Source organism: Dermacentor andersoni, chromosome 4, assembly GCF_023375885.2.
Source record: "Dermacentor andersoni chromosome 4, qqDerAnde1_hic_scaffold, whole genome shotgun sequence".
Lineage (NCBI taxonomy): Eukaryota > Metazoa > Arthropoda > Arachnida > Ixodida > Ixodidae > Dermacentor > Dermacentor andersoni.
The window spans coordinates 41,730,404-41,753,727 of record NC_092817.1 but is presented as its reverse complement, the minus strand read 5'-3'; the positions used below and the strand labels follow the sequence as shown (position 1 = coordinate 41,753,727).

Below are 23,324 nucleotides of genomic sequence, written 5' to 3'. Positions count from 1 at the left end.
GTTCGAGCTAGGCCGCAAGGTAATCAAAATGGAGGCGGCGGTGGTGGCTTTGATTGATGCTGTTTCGTACCTGGAGTCACGGCAAAAAGTCCCGAAAATCGGACGGCAAAGGGTTGTCGCGTCCGAAATTTCAGACGTTCTTATACAGTGACCATATGGAGTACGTGGTAGTGCCGCGACCATCCGAATTATCGGGCGTACGGAAAGTCGGTCGTTGACGGTACACTGGCAACTCCTCCAGCCGACGACACGGCATCAAAGACGATTCGTTACGATTGCTCTCTTTTATTCGAGCCAGCATTACCGCGACTTTCGTTCCCTTTCAACAAAACTACTGTTCATTTTCCCTGGTAGAGGAACAAATTCCCGAAGTTTTCCCCGAGTATGTTCAGACTATTCAAGATGCCTGAGAATTCCTGGTGTTCCCGGTCGGTAGACACCCTGCCAATACGTATACACGTATGTACGTCTCAGGTTGAAACCGGAAATTTACCGAACACACCGATATTAGAACATTATAAAAAATAATGATAAGAAAGGAAACTTACGCCCTTTAGGACCGATATTGCCCACAAACCAATGCTTGTTATCTGGCTGGATTGTGAATTCACTTTCTTAAAAACTCAGGATTCGCTACTTTCCTGTCAAAAATGCTAAGTCACGCTGATAACGCGCATACCGTTCACAAGTGGAAGTATACCGGACGCGAAGGATTAATGAAAGATAAGGCAGTAAAGGTAGATGACTATCATTGTGTGTGGCCAAATTAAGATGCAAGAGGTGCAACCTTCTTTTAGGAGTTAATTCCAAAAACATTTAACACTTTTGAAGTCTCCACATTTTCCATACATTGCGTTAAAACCTTCGCAGTCGTCTTGATATTTTTTCGCGATCCGAGGGCTAAGTTTGTTGCTGTTGTGGCCGCCAGTAACAGCTGACACTTTCTTTACATGTCCGTTTCATTTCTTTTTCTCCACATTGATGCTAGAGCTCTGCAGGATATATTACGAGGTCATATCGACGCTTCGCTCACGTTCTCTAATACAGCGAGTGCGTCCTAAAGTAGCAAAAAGTCCGAATAAGCCGCTTTACCAGGGCTCCTAAAAAAAAGAAAGCGAGTCTTCCCAATGCTCGTTCATTAACTTTTGTATATCAGTGCGCTCATTTTACACAGCCGCCCACGAAATCTGAACTTTGGCGGTTTACTATTATTTTGGGGATATAGGGATCAAGTGCACCGTAATCTTTTTCTTTGTGCCCCACGCGTAGATCAGTCGCATAAACTGCATGCACTTCGCTCGACAGCGCAGCCCGGTTAAGCGGTTTAACCGCTGCGCCATAGAAAGGCGCGATTAAGGCTTTAATATCGCTTGAAAAGAAAAAGAAAGGAAAGGAAGACATGCGCTAGTCGACACGCGAGCCTGATGCACCACGAGGCGTGAACAGATGCGATGGGAAGAAAGTGCGCGTAGCCGCTATATATATATATATATATATATATATATATATATATATATATATATGCACCCTCAGCGCACAACTCACGGAGCCTGTAGGTGGAAAAGACGAGAAGTGAGGGGCAGGACGGCCTGTCATGCGCAGCATACAATATAACGTGAACAGCTACAGCGAGGTAAAAATGAGCGGTTATTCCCTGAGCACGCATGCGTGAAATAAAAAAGGTCGAGAAAAGTGAACAACAATTCAGAAAGGAGAAACGCTGACGTCAAAGCTACAAATTAAAGCGATAGAAAGAAAGAAAGTCCAGGCACTCTCATTATCACAGTTTTTTTCGAGTGGAAAAAAAAAATCCACTTAGCCAACTACTCATTTGCGCCTTATCTTTTTTTTATTTGGCTAACCGCCACGTGACAAGAATGATGACGACATAGTGACCTCACGCGATCACGTGTGCGCATGGTGCCTGCGCAGCTACTTTCGCACGTGACCGCGATACCAGGAAACTTCCTCCCCACGTACCAATCAACAACAGCTCCTGCCAGTGGTTGCGCGACAGTTTACGTTTTGACGTCAGAAGAACTGCTTGGGAATTCTATACTAACATGTCCCCGCCACGACTCTTCCCTTTTCTTTCTTTTTCCCCCAGTTTTGCGAATTGTAGCCAAGCGTGCGGCAGCATATGGGTACGAAGTAAACCTGGTTTTTGTTTCCTTCTTTATCGCAAGGGGCGCTCTCTGTACGTAAAGAAATAGAGTAGTAATAGACAGTTTTCGTTTAACTTTAGCGTAAAAGCGGGGTTAAAGAAAAGAACGTTACCCTCCCGCAAACGAACTTTGCAGAAAGCGAGTTTTAGTATAGCGTGATAACGTAGTTTACGTGCGGGAAGCTATACAATCACGCTTTTAATTTCACACGCTTGGTGCACGTAAGTGATTTTAACTATTCGCCAAGCTTTGCGTGTGGGACAGAAAAAAAAATGGGTGAGGCAGCGCGTTGACAGTCGGGAGGGCGTTGCTGGTCCTCGGCGAAATCAGGGCAAGCCCGCCATCCATAGCCTTCGAGACCGAAGTATTTCTCTCGTAAAATTGTTTGTGGTGACGTAAGCGCAATTTGAAGTGACACGTAAAAAAAAAAATGCCCCCAACAAACTTTTGCTTCTTTGCGGCAAAGAGCACCTACGTCATCGCAAAAAAATACGAAATATATTATTTAGTGAAACCGCTTTCAAACAATCAACAGTGCGGAAGCGGAAACACGCAGCGCAACCATGTAAACATACCGGAAATCAATCCTCAGTGACGAGCCACTATAAACTAAGGCGCGAAGAAAGCAAACGCGCGAGCGTGATAATTTAAGATATAAGAAACATTTCCGCGACACACACACACACACACACACACACACACACACACACACACGTGCACAAAATAATAACGACCAATCGCTGTATTGCTTACGCGCACGCATATAAATGTTTGGTGAAAAAAGTTCCAGAGGAGTTCATGGTTCCTTTCTTTTTTTCTTTTTTCGTGTATCGGGCACGAGCCGTCACTACATCTTTGCAAATTTTATTTATTTTTCTTTCTTTTGTAACCCGAATGTGTGCAACGGAGTTCGCGCTTCGATTAAATGCACACTGTCATTGTTTATGTAAATCACACCCCACGCACTTCCGACACCTCTTTAGAAAAATTACAGCAGGAACACTTTTTGTTTTAAAGAGAAGGGAAGACGTAGAGAAAAAGAAAAGTACGAAGACTGCTATGGACCGTGTCTACGAAACATCCCTAATTCGCAAAAAGTATCCCCGCAGGCCACGAAGGGACGCTGCCGCAACGGATGGAACACAACAAAGAACGAACTGTCGGTGGGAAACAAAACGAACATCGAGGGAGCGGGCCTCATTTGCATAGACACGCGCGCGCATGTTGCCTTGCACGCCAGAAATGCGAGGAACGGCCGACTCTCACGAAAAAGCGTGCTGCGTTTACAGAAGCTATGCGGTACAGGCGTCAAGTACATGTATTCGCTTTCCAGATGTCCCTAAATTACAGCAGCACCGAAACCACACACTAGTCATGACGACATTACAGAGTTTCACCAGATGTCCCAACAGAAATCATCCCCGAAACCGGACAAAAATCACGACGAGATTAGGGAGTTCAAGGTTATCCGCAAATCTCAGTACCAAGCAAGACTTACAAAAAAAAAAAGAAGCTCGCGATAATACAAGAACGAAGCTTGATGAGGCTATCTCCTTATTTAGTGCCGTGATGGTGACGCTGTTAAGAATGGCCATCTGCGGTGCAAGATTGCCACCCACGTACGCCTATAGGCGGCAACATCCCGGCGCTGTTAAGGACGGCGAGCTGCAGTGCAAGATTGCCACCCACTTACGACTATAGGCGGCAACATCCCGGCGCTGTTAAGGACGGCGAGCTGCAGTGCAAGATTGCCACCCACTTACGACTATAGGCGGCAACATCCCGGCGCTGTTAAGGACGGCGAGCTGCAGTGCAAGATTGCCACCCACTTACGACTATAGGCGGCAACATCCCGGCGCTGTTAAGGACGGCGAGCTGCAGTGCAAGATTGCCACCCACTTACGACTATAGGCGGCAACATCCCGGCGCTGTTAAGGACGGCGAGCTGCAGTGCAAGATTGCCACCCACTTACGACTATAGGCGGCAACATCCCGGCGCTGTTAAGGACGGCGAGCTGCAGTGCAAGATTGCCACCCACTTACGACTATAGGCGGCAACATCCCGGCGCTGTTAAGGACGGCGAGCTGCAGTGCAAGATTGCCACCCACTTACGACTATAGGCGGCAACATCCCGGCGCTGTTAAGGACGGCGAGCTGCAGTGCAAGATTGCCACCCACTTACGACTATAGGCGGCAACATCCCGGCGCTGTTAAGGACGGCGAGCTGCAGTGCAAGATTGCCACCCACTTACGACTATAGGCGGCAACATCCCGGCGCTGTTAAGGACGGCGAGCTGCAGTGCAAGATTGCCACCCACTTACGACTATAGGCGGCAACATCCCGGCGCTGTTAAGGACGGCGAGCTGCAGTGCAAGATTGCCACCCACTTACGACTATAGGCGGCAACATCCCGGCGCTGTTAAGGACGGCGAGCTGCAGTGCAAGATTGCCACCCACTTACGACTATAGGCGGCAACATCCCGGCGCTGTTAAGGACGGCGAGCTGCAGTGCAAGATTGCCACCCACTTACGACTATAGGCGGCAACATCCCGGCGCTGTTAAGGACGGCGAGCTGCAGTGCAAGATTGCCACCCACTTACGACTATAGGCGGCAACATCCCGGCGCTGTTAAGGACGGCGAGCTGCAGTGCAAGATTGCCACCCACTTACGACTATAGGCGGCAACATCCCGGCGCTGTTAAGGACGGCGAGCTGCAGTGCAAGATTGCCACCCACTTACGACTATAGGCGGCAACATCCCGGCGCTGTTAAGGACGGCGAGCTGCAGTGCAAGATTGCCACCCACTTACGACTATAGGCGGCAACATCCCGGCGCTGTTAAGGACGGCGAGCTGCAGTGCAAGATTGCCACCCACTTACGACTATAGGCGGCAACATCCCGGCGCTGTTAAGGACGGCGAGCTGCAGTGCAAGATTGCCACCCACTTACGACTATAGGCGGCAACATCCCGGCGCTGTTAAGGACGGCGAGCTGCAGTGCAAGATTGCCACCCACGTACGCCTATAGGCGGCAACATCCCGGCGCTGTTAAGGACGGCGAGCTGCAGTGCAAGATTGCCACCCACTTACGACTATAGGCGGCAACATCCCGGCGCTGTTAAGGACGGCGAGCTGCAGTGCAAGATTGCCACCCACTTACGACTATAGGCGGCAACATCCCGGCGCTGTTAAGGACGGCGAGCTGCAGTGCAAGATTGCCACCCACTTACGACTATAGGCGGCAACATCCCGGCGCTGTTAAGGACGGCGAGCTGCAGTGCAAGATTGCCACCCACTTACGACTATAGGCGGCAACATCCCGGCGCTGTTAAGGACGGCGAGCTGCAGTGCAAGATTGCCACCCACTTACGACTATAGGCGGCAACATCCCGGCGCTGTTAAGGACGGCGAGCTGCAGTGCAAGATTGCCACCCACTTACGACTATAGGCGGCAACATCCCGGCGCTGTTAAGGACGGCGAGCTGCAGTGCAAGATTGCCACCCACTTACGACTATAGGCGGCAACATCCCGGCGCTGTTAAGGACGGCGAGCTGCAGTGCAAGATTGCCACCCACTTACGACTATAGGCGGCAACATCCCGGCGCTGTTAAGGACGGCGAGCTGCAGTGCAAGATTGCCACCCACTTACGACTATAGGCGGCAACATCCCGGCGCTGTTAAGGACGGCGAGCTGCAGTGCAAGATTGCCACCCACTTACGACTATAGGCGGCAACATCCCGGCGCTGTTAAGGACGGCGAGCTGCAGTGCAAGATTGCCACCCACGTACGCCTATAGGCGGCAACATCCCGGCGCTGTTAAGAACGGCGAGCTGCAGTGCAAGATTGCCACCCACTTACGACTATAGGCGGCAACATCCCGGCGCTGTTAAGAACGGCGAGCTGCAGTGCAAGATTGCCACCCACTTACGACTATAGGCGGCAACATCCCGGCGCTGTTAAGAACGGCGAGCTGCAGTGCAAGATTGCCACCCACTTACGACTATAGGCGGCAACATCCCGGCGCTGTTAAGGACGGCGAGCTGCAGTGCAAGATTGCCACCCACTTACGACTATAGGCGGCAACATCCCGGCGCTGTTAAGGACGGCGAGCTGCAGTGCAAGATTGCCACCCACTTACGACTATAGGCGGCAACATCCCGGCGCTGTTAAGGACGGCGAGCTGCAGTGCAAGATTGCCACCCACTTACGACTATAGGCGGCAACATCCCGGCGCTGTTAAGGACGGCGAGCTGCAGTGCAAGATTGCCACCCACGTACGCCTATAGGCGGCAACATCCCGGCGCTGTTAAGAACGGCGAGCTGCAGTGCAAGATTGCCACCCACTTACGACTATAGGCGGCAACATCCCGGCGCTGTTAAGAACGGCGAGCTGCAGTGCAAGATTGCCACCCACTTACGACTATAGGCGGCAACATCCCGGCGCTGTTAAGAACGGCGAGCTGCAGTGCAAGATTGCCACCCACTTACGACTATAGGCGGCAACATCCCGGCGCTGTTAAGGACGGCGAGCTGCAGTGCAAGATTGCCACCCACTTACGACTATAGGCGGCAACATCCCGGCGCTGTTAAGGACGGCGAGCTGCAGTGCAAGATTGCCACCCACTTACGACTATAGGCGGCAACATCCCGGCGCTGTTAAGGACGGCGAGCTGCAGTGCAAGATTGCCACCCACTTACGACTATGACGGCAACATACCGGGAGCGTCGCCGCCAACTTCTAGCCACAGCGTGACTAAATCGACTTTGTGACGGAATGAGTTCGGCGGGCCAACTATTGTTCCCAAACTCCCCAACGCGCTACCCGGAACGGCTCCGAGTTCTACGGGGCCCTCTGACGTCGGTTCCGGACCTTCGAACGTCTGGGCTTTTGTGTGCGTAGACCGTCCTGCGGGAGGCGGCTAGTTTGTGATGACTAAACGAACGTTCGCCGCCTTGTATCGCGGGAGGACCGAGTGTTTAAAAACTGCTGTTGTGCGGATGCTCGACACACTTCTCTCAAACAGTCATGTTAGACTGTTGTACTTTCTCAAACAGTCATGTTAGACTGATTTAAATACTGTAAATAAACCCACATTCCTCGTTCTCGATGAGAAGCAGTTCTTCCCTTCATCAACGTCTTCAGCGTGGATAAGTTGGACGACGGCATGGGCCAGCTACCTTCTAATTCATGCCCGACTCCAATCTTGACAACGGATCACGAGCGATGGGATTGAGCCCCCAATCTTGACAACACACACACACACACACGCGCGCGACCAGTTTCCAGCATCAAACTTTCCGAACCACTATGGGGAACTTTGCTCTTGTACGTCTCCGTGGTTTGTGGTCTCCCTCCTTTTCTGCCACCAAAATTCCAATGGCCTTTCACTAATCTCTATTTCGGTCATGTTTACTTTCCCCCTGCTGTCCTTGAACCCAATGGCTTCAAGAAGACCGGAGGAGCCTAAACTCACAGCTGGTAGACATCTTCACATTCTAAACAAACATGTTCTATCGTTTCCCTAGCATTACCCCAGCAAACACATGCTTCTTCCTTGGTGTACCTCGCTTTAAAACCAGGCGTTCTAAAGCATCTAGACCTTGCTTCGAAAAGTAAGAAGCTTCGCTTTGAGTTATCATAAAGTCTTTCTTTCGCAATTTCGTGTTCTCCTCTTAGGTACATACTCATAGCAGGTTTCTTTTCCATTGCCGCCCACCATGAGATTGTCTCCGCCTCACTTAGTTTGCGTTTGACGCTTTTTGTTGCATGTTACTCGCTCTAGACCGGTAGCACACTAGCGGGTAAGCTTCCTAGTTCTTTTCCTTCACTGCGAATCAATGTTCATCCTGTACCAATACCTAAACACAGTCGCAACCCCTTACTTTCTTTCATATTCCTCAGTCGTTCTTCGAAGTCAATTTTACTATGAGGTTCCCTCCCTTCAAAACTTGTCCAGCCCATATCGACCTACACAGCTTCATTTGTAGTCTTCCCATGAGCGTCCAATGCGAGGCGTCCCACTGACCTTTGGTTGCCATCGAGCCCTGATTGTAGCCCTTACTTCAAGCAAACAACCACATTTGCAAATGGTATACCGGTCCGGTATACCATTACACTTTCCCACATACCCCGGAGCACATCATACGTATTGTATCGCCACAGCCCTCTGAGTTTCATTAAAGCCGGATTTCTGTTCCCCTTTCCTATTATTGTTTTTTCCTGTTTCCATATATCTAATGCCTTCGTTTATCCCTACCCCAAAGTGTTTGTGTTCTTTTATTGGAGGTGTTTCCTTGCACCAATATTGACACTTCCTGTTCGCTGTTTTCATGAATACTGTAATACCCGATGTTTTAACGCAAAATTCCAATCCTAAATTTTCACCTTCCTGTCCAGAGATATTAGCCAGACGCTGCACATCACTTTGCCTGTTAAGAAGCAATAGAATGCCGTCCGCACAAAACAAGCCTGGGAGCTGCTGGTCTACAATCATGCCCGTCTATTTGTATGAGAGATTAAGCCCGATATCGGTTCCCTCTAGCGCCCTTACCATCCTTACAGAGTGCACCATAAACAGCAGCGGGGATTAAGGGCCCTGTCTCAGTCCTTTGGTGATATCAACTTACTCCTCGCTCCTCATCTGTTCCCATTCGAAGCAAACGGTACATTTTCTAGGTAAATATCCCTCAAAAGCTGTATAGAGTCATTACCTAAGCCTACCCCTTCCAGAAAATCCCACAGAATGTTGCCGTCTACGTTGTCACACCCTCCAACAATGTCTAAATAAAGCCACAACATCTCTGGATATTTCAATACACTAAGAACAAATCAGTTATCATCCAGACGCCTGCCGATTTTGAAGCCATTCTAGGGCAGCTTGCACAAACATTTACCAATTATTTAACGACTTCAATAACGCCTCATTAAACGATCCGTAGATCACCCTAGATATTAAAAATACTGTTCAGGAAATTCCACTTGAATAGGCCGCCTCTTAATGCCTCTTAATAAGTTTGTCGCCTGAGTTAAGCAATATTTTATTGCGTGATTCGGGGGACAAGTTTCCTAGAACAAACCGGCGATATCGCCGTGTCGGAATTAAGAAATAAAAAAAAAAAGCATATTTTCGGACTTCAAAAAAATAAAAAGAAAGGCAGATAAAATATTTTAGCAAGGATTTGTTAACTCGTTTTAGGAAGTGTGTACGACACATGGTGCGTTCTAATTATTCAATTAAAGAAGCGACGTTATTTAGGCTGTTGTGCATTTGTGCGACTTCTTTCGACTAATCAAACAGATAAGGTTCTTGCTGAGGCTAGGGAAGCTGGGGAACAACTGGCCTCGTGAACATGGCAGTCAATCGTTGAAACTTGAAATCTGTCCCGTCTCTCGGTGTCCGTTCCGCCAAACTCACGCCAATTGGACGTTTTTTCTTTGGATCATCAAAGATGTCGGGATGATTTCGTACGCCATCTTCGCCTCCACAAAAAAAAAATATATTCAGCAGTGAAGGAGCTAATCCATGCAGCACAGTCTTCGCGGTCGCCGAATGTAAACAGTGTCGACGTGAGCTAGACGCGGCATCTGTGTGCGCGGTTCCAAGCCTCGTTATGTGAAAATTGTGCCGTTGTGTCGTGGCCTGCGAGTACGAAAATTGCAGTGGTGTGTTCAGACGCTTGTCGCACTGCTCTGACCGCGGCGTGAAGAGTGTTTCAGTTGAAGAGCCCCGCTGAAACGGCCCAGCATTTCGGTGGATAGCGTTAGGCCAACTTGCGCCTAAAGCGGCCGATTGGCTTAGAACGAATGTGCCAGCAGTGTATAGATTGCATGTGACGGAGTTGGTCAATGGGTTTGAGCGCGCCGTACGTTAACGCCGGTTTGACGTTTACCCTGAACGTGCGTTGCACGCACTCTGCCTGCACGAGCAACAGCAATGCGCTAACTGTTGACAACCGCACATTGTGATGTGCTGAGAGTCGCTGAGCTGCCGCTCAGTCCCGGAAACTCGTCTTGCCGAAACCATCACTTTCACGCAAGCACGGTGCGCGTAAGTATGTATATGTGTACCAGCGTAGCCTATTGCACAAGTGTTTGATGTCGGAAACGTAGAACGCGTTTTCGAACGACCCGCACAATTTACGCTTACGTTCGTAATGTTCGTGTAAGTGAACTGTCTACGCGTAATTAGACCGCACGCACTGCTCTAAATAAAAACGTTTGTTCACGGTATTCCTGCCTGCGTCTTTTTCTGTGAACTAAAGGTGTCACTGCGGAGATCACACATTAAAATGCTTAAACGTGCGCCTGGTTTTTCTGCTGAATTGCTCGTTAGCGGTCAAATGACAAAGAAAGAAAGCATTTGTTTTTCGTTCATGCATTTTAACGCCACATTTGGATGCGCTATTGCTTGTCTTGTTCGGATTAAATCGGAATACACGTCGCCTTCTTCGTCAAGTAGAAAGTGTAGAAACTGCGGCGACGGAACCACAGTGCCCTCTGTCGTCACAGTGGTAAAATGTGGCACCTGTCTTGTTTCCCCTTCAACTTCACAGTGTCAGAAGGCGTCACTGTTTGTTACAGCAAATTCTACACGTTGTGCTATATAGGCGCTGCAGTAAGCGGTCGCCTACGGGCAAATAACGCACTCGACTGCGGTAATAGAACGTGTTCACTGCGAAATATGAATGCGAACGAGCCAGCGGCTTAGTCAGAAAAGATATGCACACCGAGCATTCCACCTGCATTTTGATCGAGATGTCGCACCACCGGTCTACAAGTGGCCGCTGAGCTAGAGACAGCTGCGTGCAGTTGGAGGCTCCCGCGATCCCTGTAGCCTAGGTACTAAGTCCCGAGTATTCTAGGGAACGTTTAATAAAATCTCATTAAAATCGTTATTATTTTAATTGCGAAATGTTCGTTCAAGCCACCATTGAAGTTTCCCAATATGCCATTATGTTCTGCCCATGCTTGTAGTTGTAATTTAATCGCCTGCTTTGTTAACCTATGTATTACATATGCAATGGTCAACAGTCTATATATCTGAATTCTATGTTTTCCCCTTACCTAATTCTATGTTATCGCCAACTGCTGGGTACTCACCTATCTTGTAAGCTTTCTTCTACTGATTTCAACAGAGCTTGCTTACGTTTTGGTAGTAGTTCATTAATCAGCCTAACGGGAACCTCGTCTAACCCCGTGGATGTGCGCTTACGAATTTCCCCTTTGGCTTTCTTCCAGTTGAAATTTGTCAGCACCAGCTCCTTTTCCATTTAGATCTCTTCATGCTCTCTTCTTTTTTTTCCCTCAGAAATCACCTCGCCAATACCTTTATTCGGCTGTGATTTTTCGGATGTAATTTAATGCCGCGTCCCCATCCAGTTTGTTTCCATCTTCGTCTAGGATATGTTGTATTGATCCAGACTTCCTTGCTAATAAGTTATTGTGGTTTCAAAATATTCTACGAGCGACCTTCTTTTTCTCGCCAATGCAGGGTATGAGGCGCCATCTGTGGAGACGTGAAGGCAATAGAGACTGAAAAAAAAAACAAAAAAAAAAAAGCTGGAAGAGAAGGAGGTAGGTTGGTGGCGTCCGCTGATCACAGGTGGCGCCAGCTCCCTCAGCGGGCAAGAGAGAGTACGCCCCGGCTGCTTCCTAGCGTCCCGCTTCGTATGGCGCGGCATTTGAAGTACCGAGTGGTGAAGCGTCCTTTTAGACGAGTCGTTCAACCTGCTTAGCTCCACCGCACCGATTAGTAGGTGGCAGATTCGTGGCTACAAGGAGTACTCTCGCAACAACTATGCGAGCGGTGGAAAGCCCGCACGGATTTCACTTCAACGAGTTAACTGAAATAATATGCCACCGCATGTCGTTCCTGCAGGTCATTGTTCTTCGAAGTTGTACTTCTCAGACGTGGAATAAACCAAATCACTGCAATATGATCAAATTTTGACGACAGCATAGCGTCAAAAGTTTTAAGAGGAAGCTTTAGTTCGGGGACTCCTATCTAAATACGTGGGAAAGGCGAAATCGTATTTCTCGGGCTTTGATGAGGAAAATTGATGAGGCTTGTTGCATCTAAAAGAAAAAGTTAAAACCTAGCGACTGTTCGTTGCGAATGTTTTATTTATGTCGTGAAAGCAACTTATTAATAAAAATGGGCAAAAATTGCAAATTCTCAGAAAACGAAACTATAATGTTTACAACTTTGTCACTCAGCAATAAAAGACGGTATCACAGTTCTGTTAATTGCATCTAATAGTTCTAAAGCGGACAAAACCGATATCTTACACATGGCTAAAAAATAAGTAATATGTGAATAGACCATTCGCAAAACACTTGTAAACACTGTAACAAATTCACGTAAAACTTAAATTGACATATCAAATTTGTCCACCTTGGATGCTCAAATATCCGAATGCAGTGTACAGAAATGCGATATCTATTCTTGGTGCTAAACTACAAATTTGTAAACTTCGTGCTTCTATTTTTCTTTTTTCTAACTTACAATTTCTTAAAAATTCCTTTCAAACCATTCAGACCCTAAATCAAGATTCCGCTTCCAACAGTCACTAGAGTTTAAACTTCCCTCTCAAATGCTACAAATTTCATTAGAATCGGTCCAGGGGTTATTTGAGAAAAGTGTTTTACATGTATTTCGATAGGCGGTGAGATGAGCCTCCGTTTTACGATAATAAAATGTTCCAGTTAGGCCTTATTAACAGTCAGTTCCGTTTAAAGGTTGAATACACTGTTCCCTTCTACCACTGTAAGCCAGTTAAATAGACGTGCCGACAGCCCTCGGGAACGATGTAAAATCCTGTGCTTACAATCAAGCTGCATTCCACATTAGAATGCGCCGAAGGCGATGCGGTGGAAAGGGAGGGGGCATTATTGCAAAAGGGGAAGGGTGAGGCTGCCTCCAGGACGTTCGTTAATAAAATGGAGGCAGCCTCACCCAATGGGAAACGGGAGCAGACTCACAGCAGCCCGCGGCCGAATTTAAGCCACGGTGCTCAAGAATTTTCACGGTGTGCTGTTACTGCAATCATAGCGTGGCCATATATGATGAGAGAGACCACTGTTTTCGCTTCAAAGACGATACACATTACGAAACAGTTGGCGGCGTCAAACATAGAAAATAATATAGGCGGAGGGAGCGTATAGGATCACTTGGGAGCAGATAAGGCGCATGACCACTGAATGTATACCTGCCAGACAACGCTATTTGCGCGGCGTCTTTAACTGAGTCGAACACGCGTGCGTTTCTATTGAATGACTGGAGACAACCGGTAGCGCCTTCGAAACGATGCTCTCGTTTGACGTGTTCTGTGTTACTTTACAGCCATGACAAATATTGGCTCGCATTGCGGCGTATCGGGAGAAAATTTCAGTCAAGCTTATTTGGATTAGCAACATTGACACCAACGATTTGGATTCGAGATTTGCTACTGTAAGGCCGATGAAAGAACGTTCTGGTCTACAACAGCAGACGTTAAGTAGCTCGTAGTAAAGTGACCAAAAAAGGGAGCAGACGTCGTCAGCATACGGTGACATTGGCTCCATTGCTTACCTTCGTCTCCGTAAATAATAATAATAATAATTAAAAAAAAACAGATAAAGCGACCAAGACGTGATGCTTTAGCGTGACTCACAGCGGTATTGAAGGGACCTTCAAACAATTTTTGAACACAGTAAGAAAGCATTGTCGATGTGTCGTAGAGGCTAGCGTGAATATGCGAACCAAATACCGCTGCACCGCATGCAACGAGAAAATTACACTCTCGTGGCAAACACGGCGAAAAATCGCTTCCGCAATGCCGTCATGCCGCGTCAGCGAGAGCAGCTGGACCCACCAACTCTAATTAGTCGGATTTGTGATCGCGATGGCACGCTCAGCAATACAAGATTGCTAATTTTGAGTTGAATAAATGAAAAATATACACCTCTGCGACCTGAAAAAAGACGCAAATATAATTTCAGCTTTGGTCTGCGCGTATATATAGCTGAGTCAGCTGCACGTGACCTGCCGAGACGGCAGCGGCGTGCTGCTTATACCAGGGCCGCCATGGGGAGCCGCAACGAGCCCTTTTTTCACCGCCACGACCATCGACTTTTGGCCGGGGCCTTGCCCTCTTCGCTTCTCCGCTCTGTAGCTTAGAGAGAGAGAGAGAGAGAGAGAGCCGGGTATCCGTGCGATGACTCCACTTATAGTTGAAGGATTCGGAAACTTCTTGCAGCATGAGATTCGCGAGACAACACCCTTAAATAGTGAGGTCGTTCTATGATCCTACAAAAATGCGTTTCAGGGCCCCTTCAGAATACAGACAACTCCACCACTTCTCGACTGTTATAAGTCTTAAACGCAGCGGTGGCTCAGTGGCCATGGTGCTGCGCCGCCGAGCGCGAGGTAGCCGGTTCGATTTGGGGACATGGCGGCCGCATTCTGACGGAGGCGGAATGCAAAAAACGCTCGCGTATAATGTGATTTGGCAACGCTTTGGGTGCACACCTTTCTTACGATCTTTCTTTTTTTTTGTATGCCCGGCGGTTTGCGGCCCCTAACTTCGGGTTCCCGATTTCTAAAACTCCCTAATCATGACCCACCTAAAGAGCAAACGTTCTGCCATGAAACGGTGCAGCTGCTCGAACCTTGCAGTGGGCGTACTGCACCTACCGCTTTCACTCAGTCAATAATTTGCTTACGCCTCGCACGCACCTTTTTTTTTTTTTTTTTTTTTCAGGACATTTAATATGACGCAAAAGATAGACGCACGCGTGCAGGGTTACGCGGTGTCCTAACTCAGGTAGACCTGAAACGGTTACAAATTGCACAGTGTTCATCGGCAGACACCGAACGAGTATGCAAGTTATTATTCTGCAATGATGCAAAAAGGAAGGGGGAAGAAACGGCGAACGAAAAGAGCGATACGGGGGAGCCCTTCCGACCCCCTAAGAAAACCCGGGACATTGGAGAATTTTAGGTGAGGGGACGCAAGCGGTTTGCGTACGCAATAACTAGGGGTTGCGGTACTGCGCAGGCGCACACCCAGACGTAGGCGTAGACGTAGGCGTTACGGTGTCTACGGTAGGTGGCTACGGAGTTAACAAGCAAGCAACCTATACATGAGCTTGACACACAAGGCGTGTCTCTTACTTCTATATGATATAAAAAATATGTACCAACCCTCTTCAGTCAGAGATTATGGCGCACTGTCAACAATGTGTCACGGTCACAAAATTTCCAGACTCTCTTGAAATAAAACAAAGATGGTAGGAAAAACCTTTATGCATTTTATATAGTGAATTACAGAGTAGTAAAATTTCTACTTAGTGTGCAGTCATTATGTGGCTTTTGCTTGTGTATGTGTGTGCACATATAAAGTATTTGAAACACCGGTCCAAACCACGCGTACAATTCAATTATTGGCTGCAGGCACGACCACGAACAAACAAAAAATGTTACACCACTTCACCACTGCTGATGGGAAACGTCACGTCAAACAATTCGTGGTAGTGCCCTTAGTAAAGTAGTCACGCGCACCAGCTGCCTGCAGTCTGACGCCAACTGCAGTAACGTTGGTTAAGCAAAAGGATCAAATGACCCACAGTTCAGTTTCACGGAGGCCTTTTTTTTTCTGCCAGTACTGGACAGAATTGGCAAAAATAAAACGCGTCCGCAAATGTGGGCATCGTGAGTTGAGTACGGAACAGAACCTTTTTTTTTTTTTTTCTGGAAACCTATATATAGAAGGCGAGATCGGTACTTGCTTCGGGTCACAAACACACTCTAAGGGTTCTGTAATACACACTGCCCGTGTACGCATACAACCAGCGATTTCTTACGCCAGAAAGCATTTCTCTGATGTACAGACGGGGTCACACTTGTCTACAGCGGTCTATCGTCAAATTTGGCCGGCATCTGTGGCGAAAAGAACAACAGCGCCGCAACGAAAATAAATAAATAAATAAATAAAGGCATAAAGGCAACAGGAGGTCAAACGTTGCTTTGTATTGTGGGTAAAGGTTAGCACAATAATAAGTTTGAAAGTTCCATTTACCCGTACTGATCGCGCTTCTGCGTTCTGCATTCCACGCATAGTAATGCCGCGTATGACAGGTTCATTCGATATAGGTCAAACAAATGCGGAACCTAACAGCTACACCGCGAGATAGCGGCTGCGGACGCTGGCGCAGCCCGCCGGAGGCCGCTCGACCACTGTGGGCAAGTGTGATACGGACTGTACATAAAAAAAATTAGAAAGAGAGAGAGAGAGAGAGAGAGAGAGAGAGAGGGGAGAGAGGTACAAGACTCGAAAAAGATTCGTTTCACTCAGCTCGGAGAGCAGACACAGCGAGTCACAAATCCCCCCCCCCCCCCCCCCCCCAAAACGCGCCCTATGCACAGACTCGGGGATCAACCATAATCGGGTTCTGCTCTCTTTCTCGAGTTGTTTATATTCTGATCACATTTATGCGAGCGGCCCGGGCTGAAAGCGATCGTATTTCTTCGCGAAGAACGCTCCGGATCTTCCTCGTGTCAAACGGAATACGGAAAGAACGGCGCTGTCGTCATGGAATGGGAAATTCTCAGCGAGACTGCCAGGGGCGTGCACATGAATGAGCCCGTTGTCTACAGAACACGTGGAAATGAGAACAGCGAATATAAAACACCTACATAAGAAAGAAAGAACGAAATGAAACAGGGAAAACAAAGAAAGAAGAACCAAGTAGAGAATAAAGGGAGGAATGAAAGAACGAAAAGAAGAAAGCAATGAAGAAAAGAACGAAATGACGAAAAGAAAAACGAACATTTTCCCACTGCTATCGAAATATGCGACACGTACCCATTTTACTACCGCCCTCTTGTACTACCACTTCTTATGTTGCTCTATTTCTCCACGTTCAGAGATATTACGACAGGTGCCTCGCCTTCTGGTGTATGTATGCGTCCACTACTAAACTTCGTCCACGTATTCGGAGAAACCACATCGTGTGTCAATTGGGTGTAGTGAGCTTTCCTTCCTATGCCCCTGTCTTAATATTTTTTTTGCGTTTTGTATCCCAGTCAGACGGGAAAATTTAGTGACTCTCGGAACGAGTGCAGTGAGTGCGAATGTATACATCAACAAAAATATGCTTGGAAAACTGACAACAGCAAAACTGCACGAATGAAGTCTAGTACAGCGACAGCGTGCAGGGAAAGCCGATCACCACGTTTAGATTTAGCGAACGGTTTCCAACGATTGCTAATTTGCATATCGGACGGTTGCACGGTTCCAAGACGCCCAAACTACAGGAAAGCTGCAGTGTGCGTGGGTGCCTGAGAGAGAGAGAGAGAGAGAGAGAGAGAGAGTAATCTTCGCTTAGTTGCTGTGTTTTGCAGCCTGATCACATATTAGTTGCACAGCAGAAAGCTCGAGAGAGGTAGTTTGCGTACTCACGTACGATGAACCGTTTAAATTGCTGGCACTCCTATCCGAGACGCGCGCTCCATTATCGGTCGGCCGCACCCAAGGCAAGGACGTCTTCGTCGATTTGCGTATCCGACAACGCAACACGAGAAAGGGTGTTTCATCGATTTGCCTATCCGACAAGGTAACACGCGAAAGAGGGTCGGGGCAGAGAATCACAGGAGGAGCACCGCGACCGTGATTAATCACGCCGTGAGCGCGGTCTTGTTTCTTTGCTATTTCGAAGGATGCTGAGCGGTGAGAATCCAAATAGAAATGCGCGCTACAACCCAGGCCCACCTTGCAGCACTTGCGTACACGGGGCACCCTTGCCATTAAAGTATTCGGCACTGCGGCGCAGGTATACACGCGAAATTGTGTAGACTTTCTTTCCATCGCTCACCCAATGCCGCGCGTGCAGTGCGTATTTGTCGCCTATAAAACGGGAGACCAAGTGAGCAACGGGAATTGTGGGAAGCTCGCGGAAAGTATAAAATGCAAAGAAATGTGACGTTCGCGCAGGAAAATGAAGTACACCACGTTGTATAAGAAGCAATGAATAATGCTGTTTCACGATATAGGCGTGTTGAGCTCCCTGCGCAATGTTTCCGACAAGAACGTATTTTTGGCGGTTCTCCGGGGGCTCCGTCAAGCTAACGCGAAACCCAGTTAAACATCACAAACAACAGTCGTCCGCACGGCGCACCCACCGAAAAAGCATCAGCCAGAGGTCCGACCGAGAAGACGTGGGATTCGTTACAAGAGTGCACTCAGTGGAAGTTGAATTCGATTCCAAAGGACATCTCGGGAGAGAAACAAAAAAGAAAAAAGACGTCACTTTCGATGAAAGGGCACAAGCACCCGGTATTTCGATGACCGAGAAATCAACTACAAGAATCCACCTTTCACATTCATTCAAGATTAGCGTTAAGAAAACAAGTCGGCTGGTCGCCGTGTTTCTTCTCTTCCAACTCCTCCCTCCCTTAGCTGCGCGTCCTCTGCTTACCTTTTTTTTTTTTCTCTCTCTCTCTATAACGTATTCTCTGTTTTTCGAAGACATATACTGACTTTACTTTTTCCAAATTTTCTATCCGTTCTCCCCTGCAATATTTCTATTACAGTTCGCCCTCCACCGTCACACTTCAGACAAGCGGCCAGACGTACCGCTCCCACGTACGTCAACACGAACAATATGTCGCTCGCTCATGACCTCCGAGATCGCGCGCAAATCTCTGAAGCCACGTTCTTGTATACACTTCTGCGCACTAGCAGACGCGCAAATTACGGACACGGTGAGTTACCGTACAAGGCACCGCATCGTGGTCCTGTTCTCGAACGCGGCGCGAGTCTTCATAACGGTTTCGCGGCAACGCGTGCTTGAAAGTGCTGAACAACCCGCACCGACTAGATAGTCCTGCACGCTTTTCAGCTGGCATCGGCTGATATTCGCAGTGACATAGACAAATGGTGACATACAGCGGTGACATATACCATTGTAAGTTAAAGAGTTCGCGACGGCTCTCGCTCGAAACCTCAAAAGAAATCGCTCAAGGGAAACTCAAAAGCATCAGCATACCCAACGTCAACGCTGGAAAGTATTTGATCGTTTTACTTTCTTACGGTTTGGCACAGCTCGAATTACCGCGACGTATCCTGAGAATGCTTACAAAGCTTCGAAGTTCCGAGTTTGCATGCTTCGATTGAAAAAAAAAAAGTAGCGGTAGAACAAAAAAAAAAAAAGGCGTTTTACGCGTCAAAACCACGATATGATTATGAGGCACGCCGTTATGGGGTACTCCGCAATAATTTTCTCCACCTGGGGTTGCGCGTGCACCCAATGCACAGTACACTGGTGCTTTTTTTTTTTTTTTTCGTTTCGCCCCCATCGAAACGTGGCCGCCGCGGTCGAGATTTGCTCTGCCGACCTCGGGCTTATAACGGCGCAACAAAGAAGAAACGAAGCAACGGTAGGCGAATTCATGCAAATTTATGTGGAAACTGCGAGCGAAATGTTCTTTCTCAATCCCACCTTTTCTTTCAAATTTTATTGTTTGTTTGTTTGTTTCCCGGTTTCTTTCCACGACAGCGGAATCCGCACGCGTCCCACAGCAACAGAGAGGCGCACGCAGACGCGACTTCGAAAGCTGAACAATACACAGCGCGCGCGTCCACACCAGCGCCGCAGCGCCTTGTTTAAATCTCGGCCGGGAGCACGTTTACGGATTGAAAAAAACAAACAACAACAACAAAAACAAAGGGGGTACAAAGGTTGCGCCCAAACCCACGGCCAGCGCACATATTGGCGAGGAATCGCAGTCGCGCGCTGTATAGCGTGTCTTCTCCGAGCTCGACTGCAAGTCCAAGCGTATCGCCAATTAAGGTACGCGGAGGTCAACACCAACGCACAAGGCATGGCTTATTAGATGCACGCGGCCGTATAGCGCAATTTGTGGCTTATGCCGGTACGTTCGCCGAACAAAGCCTGGCGCGTTCACGGGACGCTGTATATATATATAGCGCTCGAATTGGCGAGAAAAAACCTGACAGTTCGACGTTCAAGCTGTTCAAAGTGTTGCATGAATAGCGTGCGTGCCAGGTATGTGCGAGACTCTAAAGGCGCTGACTGATATGCGCTAAAATTTTGCGAAGCAGTAGAGTTTCTTAGGGGACTCAGTTTAATACGGTGTTTACGGGCACTGCTTGCCTATTTGGTTCACAACAATGCCGAAGAGCGTGTCGTCTGCGGCAACGCCGTGGAGTTTAAAGAAATACCGATATTGCAGCGAAGTCTGCTGCTTTAACTTTGATTTTTTTTTTTTTGTGCGTGTGTACTGATTATAGGACATGTACCGGTGGCCTTACTATATCTTTCATGCCCTTATTGATTGGGTTTTCCTTTCCTTTTATTTTAATATTCTTATTATTAGTTTTGCTGCATCGAATTGAACATGGACAATAATGTGCTTTGTGAAAGAGTCCCTTAATTTATGTACCACCCCTGCTTTGGCTGCCAAACAGTAGCAAGAAGTATTGTCATATATGTAAATATATGAATGAATGAATGAATGAATGAATGAATGAATGGAGAGAAAGAGAGGGGGGAATGATAAATGGAATTAAGGGAGGGATCTTGACTGTGCACTGTTGGCTACCCCACACTGGAGAAAGGGAAAGGAAATATTAGGAGAGGAAGAGAAAGTTCGCTGTCGACATAACCGATGTATAGCAACAGTTTTAAACGACACCGCCATCTGTAACCGCTACGGTAAAAGGCGCGTCCTACCATAGCACTGACAGATGGCGCCACCGCTCCACTGCAGCAAAATCGACATTACTCTTTCTTTCAGTGGCGCCACCGCCGCAGACGCGCACTTCGCCTTTGTTGCGAACGGAACACGCAATTCTCGCAAACGTGGTATTAATGTGAACCGACAGCAACTTTCATATCGCGCCGCGCCATCTGAGCGCCAATCGGCAAGCTGTTTGGCTGGAAGACTCATGCGCACCTGGCGCTACTACTTATGCAACACTCAGTGCACTAAAAACAAACGGGGTGAAGGAGAGAGGACCGATAAATTCGCTATCAAGTTATCCTGAGTTCTCAGTGTGTACCTACGCAAATCTTACAGCTTTAATTCCCATACTGAACCCGGCTGTTCCTGCCGCGAAATTTCAAGTACACATTTTCTATTCGGTAGGTTTTGCCGCAAGGCACAAAGAATTAGGGGGAAAAAAATAGATTAGATGAAAGCTTCCAATTCTGCACCGTGCAAGAACTGCATCTGTGTCTTTGCAAATTGTTGTCCATCACCCAACGGTCGCAGTTTTCAGGTACGTCTGGCTTCAGTCCAGCCTTAATTCCTTAATTCCTTAATCCTTAAGTCCTTAATTCTGATCGCCAGCGCTCCAGGACACATCCAAAGCAGGTGTCGAGCATTTGACGTTGTCGCAAGAGTCCAGCAGGCTTTAGCGTGAGCTCCTTTTAGCCACTCACAGGTGCGTTAGTGACAGTTAGATTCCTAATCGAAATCAATGACCTTTCTCACACAATGATGTCGCTGTCAAGCGGTTCATTACGTGTATTAATCCCAACCTTATGTTTGACTATTGCGGTTGAAAAAAAAAACAATAACAATACTGCACATGCGGGCTCCATACGCTGTATTCGAAATATTTCACTGTTTTAATATTCTTATTATTACTGTCGTACCCGCAAAATAAGATGACACAATCAAAGAGTTTGACGGCATTTGCTTCGACGGTGTAGAACGATGGAATTAGCTGAACAACGGGCCGAGTCGACTCAACAGAGTCGTTCTAGCGTAACATCTCTCCAAGAGCCGCACGCAGTCGTCATCGCCAGCCTAATAAAGTCCGTCGCCGGCAAAGCTGCTTCTATCAGAGATACGTAATTACCGCGGTCCCCCGGCAAACGAATGCCCCCCCTCCCCTTCTTATTGTAACGGCGGAGTTCACCTACCTCGAGGCTTCAGCTAATTACCGGCCACCCGCGCCAGCGTTTGCCATCCCTCGGTCTTCATTGTGGTATACTCGCGGGCGTTCAAAGACTACTAGAAAGCTATACACGAAGATACCGCAAACAGCGAGTTCGCTCGGCACGGAACCACCATTTAATCACTGTGTGGATGCACGCACACGCGCAGAGAGAGTACGGGGGGCGGCGGATTTGGACGCATGCAAATTGTGATTACGGCGACCCAACGCATATTTTTGAACTTGTAGAAGCTCTACCGCAAGGATCAGGCACGTAAAATGATGGCGCTTAGTAAGTACGAAGGTTGGGAGACATACATACTATAATTAAATGATGATCACGTTGAGATTTAGACATTCCACCCGCCGCGGTGGCGTTGAGGCTATCGCGTTGCCTGAGGTCGGAAGTATGATACCAACCGCGGCATCCGCATTTTGACAGTGGCGAAATACAATTAAAAGAAAATGCTCGTGCACTTAGATTTAGGAACACTGGAAATGCCGCACCTGACGCCGCCATTATGGTGGCGTCATGATTGCCACACAAAGCAAAATTTTGCTGACGTTTAGTAGCAATAATGCTAGCTGTGATGACGTTGCTCAAATAATAATAATAATAATAATAATAATAATAATAATAATAATAATAATAATAATAATAATAATAATAATAATGATGATGATGATGATGATGATAATAATAATAATAATAATAATAATCCGGCAGACACACTTAAGAGTGCACGCTTACGTGTAGGAATGCGAAAGCAATATAATCCTTCTGGTCAAATGTTTTTTTTTTTTCTTCAAGCGAATTTGATCAGCGCGTAAAGAAAACGAGACGAAGACGAGGAACACGAAGAGACACAGACGAAGGCTATGTCGAGCGCTCGTTTGTATTTCTTCGTGTTTCTCGTCTTGTTTTCTTCGCGCGGGTCAGAGTTTCCTACAACACCATGAACCAACTAACTCGCGCCAGAGTCCTGCTGCCAAGTTCTTTTTCTGCGCGTTCCTTGCCCGCGCAAGCCCTCGACTACATTTTAACTACAGGGTCCTGAATATTTCGCAGCGCGTGTTCGAAAAAAAAGTTCTGCGCTCACCGATGCACTGTTCTTGCTCAAATTTCGCAGAACGGTCGCATTTTGGCGTCGACTTCGTTTAGTATAACACTTGGCACAGTTAACTGCGTGTTTTTTCAGAAAAAAGTGCA

General features: G+C 47.6%; 1 protein-coding gene across 3 annotated transcripts in view; it reads right to left on the bottom strand.

Annotated features, from left to right (window-relative positions):
- Positions 1–23,324, bottom strand: part of LOC126536992 (uncharacterized) — a 426,514-nt gene that overhangs the window by 178,320 nt on the left and 224,870 nt on the right. The gene's annotated exons all lie outside the window — the stretch shown is intronic.